General features: G+C 32.4%; 1 pseudogene; it reads right to left on the bottom strand.

Moving 5' to 3' along the window:
• Positions 1 to 14,613: 14,613 nt before the first annotated feature.
• LOC127702096 (uncharacterized) lies at positions 14,614 to 16,871 on the bottom strand (annotated as a pseudogene).
• Positions 16,872 to 17,372: the final 501 nt, after the last annotated feature.

Raw genomic sequence — 17,372 nt, 5'->3', positions numbered from 1 at the left:
GAGGATTTTTTTTCAACTGAAAGAGAAAGGTCTTCAAAACCTTTTCGAATATGCTCAAAATATAAAGAAATGTATAGTATCAAGAAATATAAATGAATTGAGATTACAAACAAAAAATATATTTCAACAAAAATGCCAACATGCAAGGTAAATTAAAAAAGACTTTATGAACTAACGGAACGCATGGAAAACAAATGTCAAAGTTATGACGTCATATTTACATCATAATATGCAAAGATTTTGTTGAAATAGAAATGCAGATTCTACGCAGCTGTTCATATGACTTTGCTTGAAGCATAAAGAAATATTCTCAAAATATTGAGCTGTTAAAGTTGTGGACCACTACTTGTTTCAATCAAAAATGTACTCAAAACTTAATACAAAACAAGGAAAATTAACGGTCAATACTGACCCTACTCCTGCCAATAAGGGAAAGAAAGTTAAAGGCAACATTAAGGGAGTGAAAAACTATTAATAAGCTAATCAATATTTATCTCAAATCAACGTTCTAATTATAGCCTGTTTCAAACCTTTCTTTCTTTTGTCAATTTGATATGATAGGAACATCAAGATATTGAGTCATAAAAATATAATATTATACAACATATAAATACAAAATTAATGTGGAATGAATGTAATGGAATGATACCAAATCCAATAAATTAAGTACAATGTTATATTGATTTCACAGAGATTATTTTTTTTTCTCGTAATAACACAATTTAACAAGTTTATCAAATATTTTTTTGTCAAAAAAGGTTAATTTAACCTCTGCCTTCAAGAAACAGTACATTTATTCACATTAAATAAAAATAGCAATGCTACTTCATGTCAGCACAAAATTTTTTAACTCCGGGCTTGTGATAATGTCGCAGACGAATACCCTACCAGCAGATACATCGACCTAGTAGTGATTGTAATATCTCATTAAAGATACCAGGCGTATAATTTTACGCCAGCCACACGTTTTGTGTACATACGACTCATTAGTAGCAATGGAATCAAAACAGATAAACAAGTAAACAAGTACACATTAGAAAGCATTAAAATCTCAAAAGTTTAGCCAAGGAAATATCCTTCTAAGGGTAAAAAACCTTAGTGTAATGAATATTTCAGCAGTTTATAAACAATTAATGTACAAAAAGTAAACATATGAATGATCTTTAAAGTCATCAGATGTAGATTAAAACCGTTTGAATGACACACAAATACAATAAAGACTTAATGGACTTAAATCCATACTAAATGGGCGATTTACTCCTATATATTATGGAAGGGAGGGGATCGAAAGTAATCGTAAATCGGATACACAGCAAATCAGAAAACTTGAGTAAAAAATCCAATACATATATATAATTATATTATTCAAACCTGAGGTCCTAAAAGAATAATTTAAGGAAATGTACATGTATCATACATAAGTTTCTCCATCAAAGTACTTACAAAACATTATAGTAAAATAATGTATCATAAACAAATGGTTATACACTAATGACCTATTATTGTTAACTATGCGGACAATTTTCTTGTTTTTTTTTAATGCTCTGTAGATTTATTGCTTCATAAGCCTTTGAGTGGTATAAAGCCTCACTAAGAAATCGACATACATTCAAAGCACACGTTGTGCTTTTAACATGTATAAAAAACCATCAACATTGGTGATATGAAATCTTTTAGAAACCTTATCATAGAATCTCCTACAATTATTACCAAAATTAAGAGAAGACTAATGTTTCAACAATTGTTAAATGTCATCTTTCCTAAAAAGTCAAATATTGTCCAGAACAATTTCCAAACAAATCCCCTTGAATTATCCGATTTACCTCTTTCCGAGAGATACGTTTAACCTCTATCACCGATGTAGAAACTACTCTAACTAAAAACGACTGTACTACAGGAAACCAGGGTTGTGTTGGATGACTTTAAAGGATAACGAAAGTACAAGTTATGTTTTGCTCCATATCGAAACGTACCGCATGGTGATTAGGAACTCAGCAAAAGCCCTTGGCCTTTGTGTGATTTTAGTGTCAAGTTTCGACAATTTCCCAGAATATACCAAGGCTGACTTTAGTGGCTTATGTATATACCTGATGCTCAAATGACAATTATATTGGAATACAATTTGAAAAGACTACCAAAAACCCTTTTTTTTAGAATTTCAATTATTCTATTTAGACATTACTGATTGGTTGTCATCACCAATACACACTTGCTTATTAAAGACCAAACAGCCTATTCAGTTCTACCAGTGATTTTTCCTTAAAATTTTGTGTGAAGGTATTTCATGATTTGAGGAACAAAATATGATAAAAAAAATTGGGGGTCACCGACTTAGTTTTGTCACTATAGCAACCTCAGTTTCGTGTTTTCCCGAATATTAACATGATATTTGCTTGTTATTTGAACTCTCAAAAAATCCCATTATATCAAACCTACAAGCATAATTCTTGTTTCATGTTAAACAGTAGATTTTTGTCTATCAAATACAAGTTCAAGAGTTTAAGACTCTTATTGTTTTGATCTTAAAAAATATGATTTATTTCATTCCCGCCAAAAATAAAACGCAAGAATGAAAAACGTTTCAAGTATTAAAAAATATCTACCAGTGATTTTTTCATAAAAATTTCAAGAAGGAAAGTGCCATGTGTACTCTTCAAAATAAAGCAAAAAAATGTATATGTCACCGACCTTTCAAAAGAGTTATGATTAATTTTCATGTTTTTTTCTCGTTCGTTTTGAAGAAAAGAGTTGTCTTTCTTCAGAACATTGAATCTGACGTCATAGTACAAGTTTTCCTTGCTGGCGTACTGTTTGAAAAAAAAATACGAATTGGACGTTTGAAACCCACATTTAAATTTTCAAGAATCAAGAATAACAACTATATTCACCTACTTTATTATGCGGTAATACAAGAGATCACATGTATGTATCAGTATCAGATCTCATGATGTTGTTGCCGCACAAAATTTTAACCTTCAGAAACACCATCCATCGGAATGAAAAATTGTTTGAAATAACCTTTCACGACGCTTTAGAAAGGAAATAAAATTGAGAATGGAAATGGGGAATATGTCAAAGAGACAACAACCCGACCAAAGAGCAGACAACAGCCGAAGACCACCAATGGGTCTTCAATGCAGCGAGACAATCCCGCACCAGGAGGTGGTCCTCAGCTGGCCCCTAAATAAAATTGTGTACTAGTTCAGTGAAAATAGGCGTCACACTAAACTCCAAATCATATAAATGAACTAAAATTAAAAAACATACAAGACTATAACAAAGACCAGAGGCTCCTGACTTGGGACAGGCGTAAAAATGCGGCGGGGTTAAACATGTTTTGTGAGATCTCAACCCTCCCCCTATACCTCTAGCCAATGTATGAAACACATAGCAATACGCACAGTAAAAATTCAGTTTAAAAAAAGTCCGAGTCCGATGTCAGAATAGGTAACAAAAGAAACTAAGCAAAATGACAATGATACATAAATGAACAAAGGACTACTAGCAGTTACTGACATGCCAGCTCCAGACCTCAATTAAACTGATTGAAAGATTATGTCTTCATCATATGAAAATCTGTTTCTGTCCTCTCCCTCTCATTAGCAAAATCATTGAAAATAAAAAGAGAAATGAAAGATGACACTGGCTAACTTACAGACTATTTGACTATATTAGACTAGATGTGTGGGTTTTTTTGTCGCGTCAATTTCAGAACTTCGCCCTAGCGCACTCTTTCGCTACTGTTGTCAGACGGACAGACATTAGCACGGACGGACTTCTTTATACCATTATGTGTCCCGACTAAGACGAGCATATACAAATTATTCCATCTAGTTTGTGGATTCATTTATTTCTGAATATTTAAAATATAAGAAAATCAAAATTATAGGTATAATATATGAATTAAAGTTTTTGATTCTAAAACGTTTTACATCCATTTAACCTATCATAAAATACGATCCCCGTTATTACTAACTCACGTGTTTTCAATAAACGAGACAGTAAATATAAAATACAAATAAGTTTTTAATTCAAAAATTGATTTAGAATCTAAGATATAATTTTCCGTTGAAAACTATAAAGTATTTCTCAAAACAGGATGAAATATTATGAATCTAAATAGATCATTTTGGAAATTAAAACAAAGACAAGGTTGTAATATGTATAGATTGCCGGCATAGAAAATCGAAATTTGTTTTCAATCTTTCTGGTCATAGCTTTTTGAAAGTGAGAAATTTTATGTTGGATCTTATTCTTGAAGCAATTGTTTTTGTCATAAGTTAAATTTACAACAAATTTAGTTTTAAAAACCATAAATTTTTATTTTAATTCACATTCACTGAGTATATTAATTTCTTATATTTTTTGTCTTAAGCTTCTGTGATATCGGGCGAAATCTTTGTCATTTCTCCTTGAGACAATTTGAAATGAAACAAATGACAAAAGACAATGAACCTTTATCATTTTTATTTTTTTTATATATATACGATTTTGTCAATTAAGCAGTATAGATAAAATTTAACTTCATTGCAAGATCACCATTATTTTACGAGAATCTTAAAGAAATAAGTTAATCTCAACATGCATACGTTGCCAGTATATCGAAACTTCTAGAAAGTATTGTTTATCGGCCTAACCTTCTGAAAACACAGTTTTGAAAATCACATATTAAGTTAAAATTCTAAGCGTAAGTCATATAAATTTACCAGTGTAAAGTTACACGGGCGTACAAGATTTGCGCCGATTAAAAAATTTTTTCGATCTTTAATTTGCGCCGATTTGATTCTTTCATTAGCGCCTATTTCATTTTTTTTATCACTAGCCCCGATACTTTATTTGCTATACGAGTAAATACATGTACATGTAGTAAACCTAGAATGTATATTGCTTGGTAATATATGGATATAAATAGTGTTCCCTTATGTTTAAGATAATTTTGGTCATATTGTTCGAGAACTTCGTTTTGACACGAGAAAGAAAAGATGGACTTCGTTATTGGCAAGTACAAGAAGTATAGAAAAGATAAAATGACAAGAAAGTAATATATCAGATGTGTGGCATATAAATTCTCGGCAAGATACTAATTCATTGTACTAGTATTACATTTTTATGGATTTTATTGTGTTGCTTTGAAATGCTGTAAATAGAATTTTACTCCGTGATTTTAGTGGATGTAAACAGAGTGCACAAATATCTTTTAAATTGACTTATCCTGCTCGAAATTCTACTACCTCCCCTTTGTGAGCAGGGGACAACAGTTAAATACATGTTATAATTGACAATTCATCATAAGTACAACTGGCTAACGGAAGAGGTTTATATGATAAATAAAAAAATAACTTTCACCTATAATTTACCTGTACACATCGGCGCAAATGAAGACAAAATCGGCGCAAGTGAAAGAAAAAAAGTGAAATGCAGATCAGCGCAAATGCAAAAAGCCGAGTTCAAAATTTATATTTTTATTATTATTTTTATTAGAACGGAGGTTACAGATAGTGTAGTATCTTTTGTGTTTATTTGTGTTTAATTTCCACTGGGTATCAGTGCGACGCTTAATTCCACTTTTCTTGGAAGACGTAGTTTTAAGCGTACACCATGTTGGAATCCGTGAAAAACGCGAAATAGGACGTTATAATTTGACGTTTTTTTCATGGCTAGAAACAACGTCATAGAGCTTTTATGTCACTACCAAGTTGCGTTAGTTGATGCGCATCAACAATAGGTTGTTTGGTCTTTAATAATGTATACATGAAGACTCTCGATAGCTTTTATAAAGCCCATTTATTCGTTTATCATAATTGAAAGTTTTTATTGTTCATCTGACCAGAAATCTAAATATGTAATATGTTCCCTTCATCTGTATAGTGAGGAACAACAAATCCTCCGTATTCAAAAGCAATGAAATCAGTCTAAGTTATCCAGAAAACAAGAAGAAAGCCATTTCCTGTTTCAAATCATCGTCAATTGAAATTATTAATTATTGAGTGTGGTTTATTTGAGAAGAAAAAGCTTTCGAAAGAGCTCTATTTAAACTGATCTTAAGAGTTTTTATCCTGGTATAGCTAAAGAAATAAAATCGACATCCCACAAACTCGTGAATAATGTAAACCGGAAACACTTCAATATTTAAAATTCTCTTAATTAACAAACTTTTCCTTCCTGTTATCTGAGAAAAAGAATGACCGTTTAATTGTAACAACGATTATGTCATGAAATATCAAATAACGTGTTGGGTCAAATACAGATTTGGACACATTTAAGTAATAAACTAGGCAAAAGCTTAACAGATAATTTGATAGACATTTTAAATATTTTTGTCTATGCACCTATGTGGCAAGTCTTCATTTAATTGAGATGTGAGTATATCATCTATATATAATAGGCACTGAACAGTAGTTGTCCTAAATGTATATCTATAGGATGATATACACAAGGTGAATTGTTCCATCTAAATGGAAGGTATTACTACAACAAAAATCCTTCCCTATTCGAAACCTAATAAACGTCTTGAGTTCTGTGATACAAACACAATGTCAACCGTACATGATTTACAGCATTCAAAATTACCAGTAGAAACTTTTCTGTTGTTATTGGTCGTGATTATCTCACTATCTGTTGTTTTACATTGAATATTTGTTTTGTCGGTGTTGACAAAACCAAAAACATATGTTGAAGTTGTGCAACTGAAATAGTTTGAAACTTGATTAAAATTGACAAATGATGATTCTGATTCCAGTTTTGTGTCATCAACTTCTTCAGATTTCAACCAAGATGCTAGAAACTTAAAAGAAAGATTTTACACATCTTGAACTTGTGCAATTGTTTATATGGAATTGTTTGAGGAAGATTTACCTTTTGTGTAGACTTGGGAATTTATCGGCAAAATTTACCAAAAATGGGACCAGTTCAGTGAAATTATCTTCTTCTTCAGTTTTCGAGCTAGATCCCTAAAACACCTTTCAGCACTTGGGAACTTAGTCTTTCTTTAGCAAAATTTACAAAAGACGGCTTCAATCAATATACTTTTAATTCTCATTTTAGAATTATGAAATACTCATATGGTCAGCGACTTCGTTTTTGGTGTACTAACCAATCTGTTACCTAGTTGATAATGCAAAACGTCAAAAATCGACGTTTTACGATCTACATCACGATGATGTTACGCTTATTTCGACGTTTATTGGGATATTTTGTCACGTAGAAAACCACTTTGAATGATGTATACCGTAAAAACGAAGTCGGTGACCTTATTATTATTTTACCATATTAAAATAGAAATGTATGTACAAACAACATATATTTTTCAAAGAAAAATCTATGGATTAAAAATTGAGGAGTAAATGATTTTAAGACAATTTTTTTTTTTTTTTTTACAAAAATCGAAATTGTAATACAAATAATTCAATATATTGTCTTTTAGTTACAAATTAAATTCATGTTGGGTTATTATGTCATTCGATGAAAAATATAATTGTGTGAGCAACCCAAACAGACATAATTTGTTAACGTAACAATGATTGGGATTCAAAATTCAAATTGTGTAAAGATACATCATACATATACAACACAACTAAATTAGATAATCCAAACAAATGAAACATATAATTAAATCTAACAAAGACACAAATAAAAATAACACTTTACAAAATGTATGCGTCCGAAGCATTCCTCTGGACGTATATGCATCAGAAACGCCCAAAGCTTAACAAATGAAAGCCGTATATTTAAATACTGAGCCATTCCAAGAGTCATACAAGTCAAAAGGGTCATAGTAGTACAAAGACAAATATAGAGAAAACTGCAAAAGTAAATAAAATGATGCTCAACGTCATAACCTAAAAACCACAGCAACACAAGAGCTTCATTGGTCAATTCGAAGGGAAGAAATCGAAAATCGTGTTTTATTTTTCACCGTAAAGTATATCATTATCTTGGCCTTCTAAAAAGGACCATTGAGAAATCAAATGTATGCCTACACATAAGGGCGAGACCATTTAAATTTTTTTTTCAGTAATCTAACCTAAATTTTCGGTTTCCGGTGAATTGCATGAAAAAAGACGTATGACACTTCACCGTTATCAATATTTACCAAAATACTTGAGGATTGGACATATGCTACTGTTTAAGTTCACTTATTTTCAATTTAATAAGTCTTAATTGGTATATACATGTAACAGTTAAATCTTAATAAAAGGAAATGAGTCTTACTACATAGATAGCGAAATAGACTGCAGTACATTTGCAACGCATGTTCAATTAATATGTACAAGCTAATACCATGAATAAAAATGATCTATATTCAATTTCTAAATCCCCACGCCTCCTTTTTCAAGGCGAAAAATAAGATATATTTAATTTATTTTACAAATGGTTTTCAGATGGAAAATACAAAAAGAAAAAGTGGTACCGGGTTTCTTTTGTTGGAAGAGAATCTAGGGTTTGTTTGTATAATGGCCTTATCGTAAATCTCTTTGAGGCGTCAGCGTATGTATACAGTGCTTAAAATGAAACTACTATGTGTATTATCCATACAAAATTAGTTTATTCTTAATTTATGTTTACAGCGTGGTCAGCAACTATATTATACTGCAATGATCGGGCTTTTGGAGATTAATTGTATACGTACTCCTTTGTTCTATAACAGCACAAATACAAGTATTATAATATAAAGTACACAGTCTGAACAAACAGAAACTATGGAAGCAATAGAAATAACTGTTTCTTCTATTCTTAATTCCGTGCTTATTAATGCATTTCTGTAGCTTATCCAAACTTTCGCCAGATTTGTTTTAACTGATCATAGTAGATTATTAATTTTATATAAACTTAAATGATAGGAAATGAATGTTTCAAATTTCATTTGAATGCTTGATATTGTATTGCATAATGTAAACAGTTTTATTTTTGTTAATAGTGATGCTCGAAATGGTCTGGTAAAACATTATTTGACAGATTGGAAAATGTGAATGACATTGTCATTGGTATACTGGCATGGTGTCTTCAACCTATGCCAACATTCGAAAAATTTTATTAGTTGCACAGTTTGCTTGTGACTTGATACAATATACGCAAGGTTAGTAATCCCGTATAGTGCGAGAGAGAGCGAAAGAAGCCGAACTTTCATTATTTGTAACTAGAAAAGTTGCCAAAACAAGCTACAAAATTAAATGCCTGGTGGTTACTGAAATTATTGTATTAGAGTAACAAAATATGGCTTCATAATTATGTAGAAAGTTAAATGGATTACTTGGTTTCATTTAAGATTTTTACAGTTCTTTCTCGTATTGTGATACGCAAACGTCAAACAATTTACATTCGAGGGTTTCGGCGAACGAAACAAAATGGCTGTTACTTTTTAGAACGGACAGGATACAGTAATAGCAAATAAAAGATATTTTCGACAACATGGACAATGTTTCTATGCCGTATTAAAATTATTTTATTCACAAAACCAACAAACTTTTAATATCAATTAAAATAAAAGCATGACAAGTTAAACGTTTTTTTTTAACCGATTGATTTTGAGGACTTTTTTTGTTGTTGCTGACTTTTGTGGCGCCACCTAGTTATGTCCCCTTTCTATTGTTGCTGATAGAGCTTGGAAAAAAAACGGACGTTTCCAATGACTTGCTTGCCATCTGTCTATCGTATTATACACATGGATCCACACGCATTAACCTTTTAATGACAGCAAAAATATTTCTTCAAATTGTTTTGATAGCTATGGCGTCAACACATAGGACACAGATCTGCAGACAGGCCACATATTTGAAACTAAACATAGATTAAAAACTTTTATTTGTATCGGAAATGAAATATGATATATAATATCATTGATAACGAAATTTCTTTAATTTGTTGTAGAAGGAAAACAATTTCCAACACATAGCTAGGAGAGGAATTTTTCACTTGATTTCCTATCATTGCATAGCATTTCTGTATGTGTTTTTCTATTTGATGTCTGTATAAAAATATTGTTTATACTAACACATATGTATTTATATATATTGCGATGCGTTTGTTGTTTTTTTATCCCCAAGGGTGACTGGGGAATAGAAATATGGTCACTACAGTTCTTCTTTCGACAGGCAGTAAAACCCTTGCCAAAGTGGGGCGTCCGTTTGGCTGTGCAGGATGTATCAAGTACGCAGCCACGTCCCGTCATAATGGGGACCCTGATGGGCACGTTAAGAACCCTTGCAACAACTCTCTGAGGGGTCCGTAGGTGACCTGTTGCAAGGCTAAATTTCTGTCCCTATTCAATACACCCTCATTTTCCCGTGGCAGTCCAAATTTTCCCAACCTGCAACCCAGTTGACCTCTATTACCGGAACTACCTATTGTATTTAATGTTAATTTGTTCTCGTCCTGAACATGCAGGAAATATTTGCCACTGGACGTTAAGCAACCAACAATCAATCAATCAATCAATCAATCGTTGTATTTTGTTGTCGTTTATACAAATCTCAAACGACAAATAAGTTCAACGTTTAACGCAAACTAATTTGAAATCGAAGCATTAGAAATATTCTGGATAAAATCAAAAACCTTGTTTAATCCTGAAAATACTTTAGCTTGATATAAACATCGGTGCCAAAAACTTAATAACCAATCAATATTTTTTGCCCTGGACTTTCTGTACCCTTTTCGACATTTTTTGTAACATGTTTTGCATTAAAACTGTTTTTGTTTTTTGTGTGTCATCGTAAAGTATATCATTAATATCTTGGCCTTCAAAAGGAACCCCTCTGATATGGTCGTCAGAAAGAACCTTTGAAAAATGTAGTTTAAGTTTATACATTAAGGTATGACTACTTTTAAAGAACTGTCTTTCATCGGTTTCGGACGATTTTAAGGACGCCATCACGAGCTGCTTGACCGTCATGGAATACCCGTTTCACAGATGATAGCGGATATGTTCCAATTGTCGTAACTACAGGGCACCTGAGATCACCCCTACTTCTTGGTGGGGTTCGTGTTGCCCAGTGTTTAGTTTTCTATGTTGTGTTTTGTGTACTGTTGTTTGTCTGTTTATCTTTTTCTTTTTTAGCCATGGCGTTGTAAGTTTATTTTTAACTTATGAGTTTGAACTCCCGTTGGTATTTTTTACGGATGATTTCCGGATGATTTTCGGATGAAATGAATCATTTGAAAATATAGTTATCAAACATTTATCATTAGTTTTCAAACAATCCGGGGATGTTGAACATGAACTATCACTTTAATATATAATTTTTTATTGTTAAATTAGAGATTAATGCTACCAAAAGGAAGGATATACATATAATTACATTGAAAAAATATATTCATTATACCCGCGACAATTTGTTTTAAAGCGAAACAGAAAATAACAATAAATTTTAATTTCTGTCTAATTTGTTTTATGTTGCTATAAGTTTTTATTAAAACAATGTATGAAAAGAGACAAATAAATAATCAAAGCGCGAAAGCGCTGTAAAGGCAGTTAATTACAGGTTATGTGTATTTTTAGTCCAGTTATATCATTATCTTGCATAGTACATTGTACTTCTCAGAGGTGGCTTTGAGTATTTAAGATTTAGAGTTCTCTAATGATATTGAACATTGAAGTTTTATGAATGTCATATTCTGAGCACTATATGAAGGCGATTGTTCTCACTTGTTTATGAACTAGTGCATTATGTCCAGTTTGTACCTTTTTTTATCTATGTTTATAGTCAAATACTGTTTAAAATAGTTCGGCATTTTCTTTTTAGTAATAAGTAAATGTTATCAACTGTATTTTATTCAACTTTGCAAATGTGGTTTGTTACTGCTAAGTACAATGTATGGATGATAGTTGTTTCATTGGCAATCATTACACATCTCCTTATTTTTATAATGATCTATATTCAACGACCTCAGGTACAATAAAAATGTATGTAACTAAACTATGATGGGAAACCTTTGACTTCTTTCTTTTATATAAACTTTTGATTTGGTACCATAGAACTATGTAGAATAAATGTACATTGCGACATGTCAACTCTTTCAATGACAATACTTTTTTTAGAAACTATAACTCCAAGCAAAATTATATTTCCAAGTATAAAGTAATTTATGAATGAAACAAGAGTGCACACGCTGAAATGTCTCGCCTTCTTTACTTATCATTGATATTAATATGTTGATAGTCCTAAATATAAAGCTTTATTACAACTTTCACATAAACTTAACATTAACCAAGTAAACTAAACATTGACCAATGAACCAAGAAAATGAGGTCAAGGTCAGATGAACCATGCTAGGCAGGCATGTACAGCTAACAATTCTTCCATACAACAAATATAGTTGACCTATTGCTTATAGTTTAAGAAAAACAGACCAAAACACAAAAACTTAAAACTTAAAACTGAGCAATGAACCTTGAAAATGAGGTCAAGGTAAAAAAAAACCTGCGTGACTGACAAATAGATCATAAAATATTTCCATACACCAAATATAGTTGAACTGTTGCAAATTGTATTAGAAAAAAAGACCAAAACTCAAAAACTTAACTTTGACCACTGAACCATGAAAATGAGGTCAAGGTCAGATGACACCTGCCAGCTACACATGTACACCTTACAATCATTCCATACACGAAATATAGTAGACCTATTGCATACAGTATAAGAAAAACAGACAAAAACACAAAAACTTAACTATAACCACTGAACCATGAAAATGAGGTCAAGGTCAGATAACACCTGCCAGTTGGACAGTCCTTCCATACACCGAATATACTAGACCTATTGCTTATAGTATCTGAGATATGGACTTGACCACCAAAACTTAAACTTGTTCACTGATCCATGAAATGAGGTTGAGGTCAAGTGAAAACTGTCTGACGGGCATGAGGACCTTGCAAGGTACACACATACCAAATATAGTTATCCTATAACTTATAATAAGAGAAAATTTAACATTACAAAAAATGTTATCTTTTTTTTCAAGTAGTCACTGAACCATGAAAATGAGGTCAAGGACATTGGACATGTGACTGACGGAAACTTCGTAACATGAGGCATCCATATACAAAGTATGAAGCATCCAGATCTTCCACCTTCTAAAATATAAAGCTTTTAACTCCCACACAAGCACAACCGGAAAATCCTCTCACGGTTTTCATTACAGAACCAATTGTTCTGCGTGTGTAGATTACCAGCCGTGTTAAAGCTTTTTATAATAAGTTAGCTAACGTCACCGCCCGATCACTATCCCTATGTCGAGCTGCAGGCTCGACAAAAAGGAGTTCTTAATTAAAAAATAAACTGATTCGCTAAGCGCAGCTGGATACACCCGCAGAGGTGCAACCCTGAACAGTTGGGGCAAAAATGGACACAATATTCAAGCTTGATACAGGTCTGAATTTGGATTGTAATTAAATATTTGACATATTATAGTTTTTGAATAAATGTAGTCAAAGAACTTGAAATCGGTTATATGAATTGAATTTATATTCAATTAAAGATTTCCTGCTGTTGTGCAATACACTGTGCTGTTGCGCAATACTTAATAAATCTGTTGCCAGACTATAAACAAATAAAGTTCAATTTCTTCTCAATGTCATATTTGAAATTTATGAAAATCAATAGGGAGATTACATTAATAGCTATAAATAATTCACCAAAGTTTCATGCGAACTGCTTAAAGCATTTTTGAGTTGTTGTCCAAAAATGGAAAATCCCCCCTTTTTTAATGAATAAAACCCCATAACTCAGAAATGTAAAATCTAAAATTTATAAAATTCTAAAGGGAGCTTACGGATTGATAATTTAGTCTTAGATGCAAGATTTTTTTATCAGTTGTTAGTGGATTTGAACTAGCTGTCAGTAAATGCGAGTACTCTCAGATCTGTACTTAGTGTCTTTTTGTTGTTTGGATGTACAACTACCCGGCCACGTCCACTTGTATTTGTATTTATCCATCTGATGAGTTAAGCCTCTTTCAACTGATTTTTATAGTTCGTTCTTATATTGTACTGTTACACCACTGTCCAAGGTTAGGGGGTGGGTTGGGATCCCGCTAACATGTTTAACCCCGCCACATTCTGTATGTACATGTATGTGCCTGTCCCAAGTCAGGAGCCTGTAATTCAGTGGTTGTCGGTTGTTTATGTGTTGCATATTTGTTATTCGTTCATTTTTTGTACATAAATTAGGCCGTTAGTTTTCTTTTTTGAATTGTTTTACATTGTCATTTCGGGGCCTTTTATAGCTCACTGTGCGGTATGTGCTTTGCTCATTGTTGAAGGCCGTACTGTGACCTATAGCTGTTAATTTCTGTGTAATTTGGTCTCTTGTGGAGAGTTGTCTCATTGGCAATCATACCACATCTTCTTTTTTATATTTACATTAACAGATATAAACAATTCACCAAAGTCAAACTTAGTTGTAAGATCTCTAAAACTTTTTACACGGTACAAGTTTTTCTAATTGTTGGAGATTGTACGGTGACAGTAACACCTGTAACTGCTTAACCCATTTCTTATGCACTTTGGTTCGATAAACTCACTGAATATCATACCACATCTCCTTATTTTTATATGCATTACAATTTACATGTGCATGTAATTGTAAATAATATTTATATATATATATCAGAACAAACTTCATTGCGTCACTTTTATTTATGCATCCTTTGGCACAATACAAGTTCTAAAATTACACAACATAAAACAACTAAATGTTATTTCAGATGAAAGTTTTGTTTCAGTTCCATTCATAGGATTTATTAGAATTTTGTATGTTTTGCCAAGTCCAATTATTAGCTCTATGTGCACGTGTTAATTGGAGACTTTTCTATCCCGTATAAGAGTTTTAGAACTAATTCTGTTTCTTTTTTTGAAAAAAGTGAGCAAACAAATCTTGCACATTTAAACCTTTGTCTGCCATCACACTGTCACCTGGATCACATAATTGAACTATTCTACATCTTTCAACTATTTCACAGTCACTGGTAAAACCAACATATGCATTAGAGACATAGTTGACTAAACCACCAGGTGTCGAACATACAAGTATTTTCAGTGTTTCTGTTTTTATATGATGAGAAGGTTGCCTGAGCTCTAGGAGCTTTAGGTTTTATCACGGGATATTCTGTGCTGTCAATAATAATCGAAGTTGTAGGAAACTTTAATTTGAAGTTGGATGGCGAAAAATACCTGACTAAACCACTAAATGGCCAAGTGTTAGCCTCACGCCACTGTTTAGACATAAAAACAATCCATGTTTACACAATATTCTTTACACTAGTTTCAATCTAGAATTTAGACAGTTCAAAGTTGGTTGTATAATGCCTCAATTTCATCAAAGTCATAAAAAAACTGATTTTCAAATGACACCCTATCAATTTGAAAATATATGTATCTCAAACAATGTGCTGCTGGACCAAGTGTGGTCAAAACAAATAAAAATTTAGTATACAACTCTAAACCGGTATAAAAATGCATGGCTGTGTCACGTGTCTTCATTTCAAAATTATCTGCTGAAAATATAGGCATTGATGGTGTTTGCGTAATTCCATCTGTGAAGCTCAACATTAGCTCGGCAGTTGGTGGTGGACAGTCATAAATCCTGTCTGCAGTATGAATGACTTCTTCAGGAAAACCAACTTTACAATCAAAACTTTCCTCTAGATTTCTACTACAATATTCATCAAGTTTAGTTCTTTTGTTTTCACAGGAAACTACCCTGATTTTTCTTTTTGCGGACGATTCAGTCTCTTGCTTGGTCCAGGAAAATAGGCTGGGAATGGCGGTAGACTTAAGTCTCTGTATGGTGGGTTTGCGCCCTGAAAAAGGTTATAAAACATTAGTTTATTGATAATTAAATGAACTTCCATTAGCAATGCATACTTTGTACTACCTGGCAAAATATTAACTAGATTTATTCATTACAATCTGGATAAAACTATGTTAGCCTGATTCAATGTACATCAAAATGTAAGTTATGTAATCCAAAGGACAAACAATGAGAGACGTATGCAACAAACATACATTGTTTGTACCTAAATAACTATAATATAGATGAGAGCATGTCATTGTTTTGTTCCTGTTAACATTGTCATAGATATTTTTCAAGAAAGTCTATGAGGCATAGCTTATGCATTCCTGTCATTACTACATTAGCATAATTACTGCTAAAATAATTCTCAGTATGATATACCTCTTGTAAGAAATCATTATAATTGTAGCAAGCACCAAAAAATCTCAAACAGATCACATTGAATCGTAATCCAAAAAATTATGACGTCTTGATTTAACCACCCCCTTTTATCATGTTTATTCTAAAACGATAATTGCGGTTGTAATCAGACTTTGGTTTATTCGCATGGCGATTACATATAAAACTATATATTTTAAAAAGAAAATAGAGTTTTACCATGAATAGTTTCCTGCACGTAGTCTTTTTCAGTAAAATGTGCCTTGCAAACAACAGCTGATTGAGATGGACTCCACGATTTCATCGTGTTCTCGTCCAATCTGCGTATTGGTCATGGCGTTGATCCAACTTTTCCTTCTTTTTAAGTCATTTGGAAATGCATGTCCTCCTCTTAAATGACATCCAGGTACACAACAACAAGTACTTGGCATCGTTAATTAAAAATGCAACTGTAATAGTTGAACAGTGCAGAAACCGGAAGTTGAAGAACAGGATCGGCTACCACGGCGCCACCTATTCAGGAACGATAATTTGCTACTTTATATAACTGCGAAATAACAATAACGTTAGACGGGTTCGCGTGCATAAACAGAAATGCGCTTTAAATTGTATAATATAATTCATGTTCAGTCGACCTTTAATTATTATATCAACGACTGAAATGATTTATAAACATCTAGATTGCAGATAACACTCGAAATTAACCCGACCTCTTTCCACACGGAATTCAAATAATTCTAGTTTGTCAATCGGTTGATATATGTAATGTAAAATACAAATATATCAAAAGTTTTTAAAACTAACAAAACACAATGATCGTTTCTCTATTTCCCAATGTAAATGAAATGAAACAAAAAACATTTTATATCACAATAAGAAGAGGAGAGAATCAACATTTTCCAGATCTACTTGGAGCCTAATGACCCCCCACGTAGATAAGTTGGATATCGCGGAAAAAAGGATTAACACGGCAACCAGAAAAGCATTAAAGCACTGCCTTTAAAAAGGACCGGTCTCAATGGTCAAAAACGTTGGCCAAGAATCAATGAGTTGTATTGATTATATTTTTCTTATCGCAAATATCTGTGAGCTTGCCTAGCCAGTGTAGTTTGGCCAAGAATCAATGAATTGTATTGATTATATTTTTCTTATCGCAAAAATCTGTGAGCTTGCCTAGCCAGTGTATTTAGATTTTTACTTACCACC

Source organism: Mytilus californianus, unplaced genomic scaffold, assembly GCF_021869535.1.
Source record: "Mytilus californianus isolate M0D057914Y unplaced genomic scaffold, xbMytCali1.0.p SCAF_5, whole genome shotgun sequence".
NCBI lineage: Eukaryota > Metazoa > Mollusca > Bivalvia > Mytilida > Mytilidae > Mytilus > Mytilus californianus.
The sequence above is the reverse complement of the archived record's forward strand: the minus strand, read 5'-3'. Positions and strand labels throughout refer to the sequence as shown.